Source organism: Lygodium microphyllum, chromosome 11 (assembly GCF_053477565.2).
Source record: "Lygodium microphyllum isolate KBCC chromosome 11, Lygodium_microphyllum_v1.1.10, whole genome shotgun sequence".
Classification (NCBI taxonomy): domain Eukaryota; kingdom Viridiplantae; phylum Streptophyta; class Polypodiopsida; order Schizaeales; family Lygodiaceae; genus Lygodium; species Lygodium microphyllum.
In genome coordinates, this window is record NC_141145.1 from 96544739 (window position 1) to 96548323 (window position 3585).

The window sequence follows — 3585 nt, forward strand, 5'->3', positions numbered from 1 at the left end:
AGGCCACATGGCCAAGCAATGTAGCAATGGGTATATAGTGTTGCTAGATGTATTCCAACCTAAGCTAGAGAGAATTATGGGCATGTAGTATAGCTAGATATATTCTAATCTAGGCTAAAAAGACCATCTCACTATTTTTGGGTGTGCAATTGCAAGTTAAAGGCATTCTAGATATCTTAGGCCCTTGTTTTTGCCTTGACAACATTGTTCTTGACTAAATAGCTAGTTATTTTGGATATATCTAGGCATGATGTGTGTGTGTGTGTGTGTGTGTGTGTGTGTGTATGATTCACATGCACACGTATGCACACAAACTATATGTGTCTACCTATAATGGACACAAAGAAAGAGAGATAGAGAGCTTTCAACAAGGACTTCTAAATACATCCATATGTGTCTACCTATAATGGATACAAAGAGAGAGAGATAGAGAGCTTTCAACAAGGACTTCTAAATACATCCATAGCTTATGTGAATGATTTGTTATTATAGTACGTAACTATTTAACATTTCACATTAGGATTAGCTAAAAGATGCATCTAAGCTATGGATGTACCCAAGTATGTGATATGAAAAGATGCATCATGTGAAGGTTTACCAAAATTAAAGATATAGAAAGCATGAATGAGCAAAGCAAAACAACTACACTTCACACCAAAATGTCAAACAAGGGAGGCATAGCCTTACTAACTTCACAATGATGCCAACCCTACAAAGCACAAAGTAGGCATGGTCAACCACACCGTCTAATTTCTTATAGAGAGAGTGTGTATGTATTTGGGAGAGAACCTTAAGCAACTTTTCAAAGACACATTTTTCTTTTTAACCCTTTCAGAAAAACACTTCTATATTTAACCTCTCCTCCTTAAGTCACATAAGCTCACAAGTTTTCTCCTTGGTTAGGGAGTAACACAAGCAAACTTTTAAATAATAGATAGTAAAGATAAAGATAAAAGATATTGTTTTAAAAAAAACTATAGATAGAAAATAGATAGATTATAGAAGATAGAAGATAGATAGACAAATAGATGCCCCAAAAAAATAACTCCCAATCCTGCGGATCGAGTACCAGTGGACACTATTTTTGTTGAACGTAAGGTGTGGGAAGACTTAATGTTCCAGCATTAGTGATGCAACATGGTAGTTAACGTCCTACGTTCAAGGGTTGCGAGAAGACCGTCCTTCATGTAAAGACCTATTGACAGCTTGGGGGAGACCCTGTGAGACGGGAGGAGAACAACCCTGAAGTGGACGATGATGGCGGCCGCGGCAGCTTTCATAGCGAAGAAGGCAGTGGACTTACCCACGCAAGAGCGGGGGCCAGCACCGAAGAGAGAATACTCGAAAGGGGAGGGGGCGATGAGGCGCACGCCGGCCGCGTCCGCCTGTAGCCAGCGCTGCGGCCGGAAGGAAGCAGCGTCGGGTCCCCAAATGCTCTTCATACGCCCCATCGAATACGTGCTGATCAGGAGGCGATCGCCTCTCCTCACGCGATGCCCGTTAGGCAGCGTATTATCGCTCATCACGTCCCTCTCGTTGAACGGCAGAGACGGGTACAGGCGCAGCGTCTCCGCTACCGCCGCGTGGAGATACGCCATCGCATGCAGCTTTTCAGCCGTCAGTCGGTCGGTGATCAAATCTCGGCCGTCGGTAGCATCCACTTCCAGGACGCGCAGCACCTCCGCGAGTATCTTCTCTTCCTCCTCAGGGTGGGTTGCCAGCAGCCAGAAGAACCACGACAGGCCGAGCCCGGCCCCCTCGCGACCCGCGAACAGGAAGCTTATCACCACGTCTCGCAGCACCTTATCGCTTCCATGCCCCTCCTTATTATTGCCAGCTTGCAGAAGCGTGCCCTCAGCCTTCATGAAGCAAGAGAGCATGTCGCGGCACGACTTATCACCCTGCGCTAGCTTCTGCCGCCGGTCAGAGATAAGCCCCATCGCGAAGGCGTCCAGGGCCTCGACGGCTGCGGGCAGCTCGCGCTCCTTACCGAGCTTGAGCCACCGGAGGGCCTTCCACCACGCAGATGGCATGTACCACCGGCGGACGGTGATCTCCAAGGCCGTTTCGAGGGCAGCCGCGAAGGGGATCACGGGTAGACGCGGGTCGAGGGCGGAGGTGTCGAGGTCGAAGGCGGTGCTGCAGACGGTATGCAGGCTGTAGCGGAGCAGGATATCTTGGAGGTCGACGGCGGCCCGCTGGCCCGTCGAGATCTGCTGGTGTAAGGTCGCCAGGAGAGGAAGGAGCTTGTGCCGGACGGCGTCCGGCACGGCGGCCTCCAGGTGGGCGCGGTAGGGCGTCGAGATGACGTGGAGGCTGGCGAGCTTGCGCTGGAGGCGCCACTCCGGGAGGTGAGAGTCCAGGAGGAAGATGGAGTGATCTCCGAGGGCGTCCCCGAAGGCGGACAGGAAGGCCTCGCTCTTGCAGAAGTCAGTGGAGCGGCTCCTCAGGACGTGCTCCACATTGCGTGGGTCGCATGTCACGTACATCGCCGTGCGCTCCGGCCACAGCCCCTGAAAGCGGAAGCTGCCCCCGGCCGCGGCCAGCACATCGTCGCTCCAGTCGTAGAAGCGGTGCAGGTTCAGCAGCAGCGACGGAAGCATCCCCAAAATTGGCACGTCCGCCACAATTAATGATCGACTCGAATAAACGAGCCTACCTCGCACCATGGCTGCCGCTCTCCTGTACAAGCTCGGCGCCGCCACCCATACTACAGCCGCCACGCACAGCGCCATCAGTGCTGATCCAATCTCTACAAGAAGCTCTTGCGGAGTCCTCATTGCACTAGGGCTACAAGCGTGTTCGTGCGCGCGCGCATGCGCACACAAACACACACTCTCTCTGCCTGTCGCCCCTCTCTCTCTCTCTCTCTCTCTCTCTCTCTCTCTCTACCAGTATATATATACGGACTGTATCTTCACTGTGCTTGTTAGCTATGTACGTCTCGTCATCGATGTTCTTGTTGATCATACCAACTGAATCACTTCCAATTTAATGCGCCCTTTAAGTTTCAACCAGTGTTCGGGAAAAAAAAAAATGTGAACCTGACATAGATTCTTCTTGTCCCTGACATAGATCGTTCTTGTCTTAGCTTAAAGAAGTTCAAATTTTACACTTTTACGTTTCAACTTGAACCGGTCCAAATCTTTTTATCCTACAAATTGAACCGGTCTAATTTCCTTTTAAATATATAATGAAAAGATTATCACTTTTTTATTATTATTTGGAAGGATTTTTATTTCAAAGGTTCTTCTTGGAATTTTTTAAATTACTTATCTCTTATGCTTTAGAAATGAAAACCTTTATTATCATTAAGAAACTTAATCTACATTTTTTATTTAAATTTTTAATAGTAAAAAATAAATGTATAGAGGTGGTTTCTATGTCTCTTAATGGGTCTAGACTCTATGGCCTCAGAGAAGTATATACATCATAAGCACAAAGATAAAAGAAAGTATAAAACAAAAACCCAAAAGAAAAGAAGTTAAATTTTAAAAGAAACAAAAAGAAAAAAAAAACGTGAAAGAGAATATCATGAAATACAAGCAAAAATTATTTTTAAAAAAATTAAAAACAAGCATATTT

The 3585-nt window shown here is 47.1% G+C and overlaps 1 pseudogene; it reads right to left on the bottom strand.

Moving 5' to 3' along the window:
- Nucleotides 1–977: 977 nt before the first annotated feature.
- LOC148029120 (cytochrome P450 86B1 pseudogene) lies at nt 978–2869 on the bottom strand (annotated as a pseudogene).
- Between the last annotated feature and the right edge of the window lie 716 nt (nt 2870–3585).